Source organism: Trypanosoma equiperdum (assembly GCF_001457755.1).
Source record: "Trypanosoma equiperdum strain OVI genome assembly, contig: ctg_1038, whole genome shotgun sequence".
Classification (NCBI taxonomy): Eukaryota; Euglenozoa; class Kinetoplastea; order Trypanosomatida; family Trypanosomatidae; genus Trypanosoma; species Trypanosoma equiperdum.
Genome location: NW_027122992.1, coordinates 1 through 690, shown reverse-complemented (window position 1 = coordinate 690; position 690 = coordinate 1).

Below are 690 nucleotides of genomic sequence, written 5' to 3'. Positions count from 1 at the left end.
TATTTCCATCCCCACATCGACTCAATATTATTATTTCATAATTAGCCATCTTTTTTCCTTGTGATTCAACGACTGTTTTTTCTATAGCATTTCCCTTATGCACTATACAGACATCCTAGCTTAAATTCTTCTAATATTCATTTTTACTACCCCGCCGTTACGTTTTTTTCATTTTGGTTTTGTGAATCTCAGCTCTGCACTTTCCGCTGCTCGCGGTTTCAAATTTTTTTGTTAAAACAAAAGCTGGCGGGTGGCCTCAGCCACTGCACGCGTTTTTTTTTTACAGTGGCGTGTGACAGTTTCGCTGCGGCCATCTGTCTGCTTTTAAGGCGAGGTAGAAGCAGGCAAACGATATTCAGCAGCAACACATGATGCCAAATAGGCAGCAAGCTTCAGCGACGCGTGCAGACAGCAAGCAGCACACAACAAACACGACCCGCACAGCAGCTAACATCAAATGGAATAGCACCACAGCTACAACAGGAAACCACTGCAAACCCAATGATGGAGAAACGCAGACAAATCAAGGAACAGATGAAACTGCAGCAATAGAAGACCCTAATTGTGGCCAGTATACTGACTCAGACAAATGTGTCAAGGCGCCAGGCAAACCTAAAGAGGGAAAGAAATCTGTTTGCTGTTGGATTGATTTAATTGATGGCCCTGGCGATGCCGGCCACCTCAACGTGG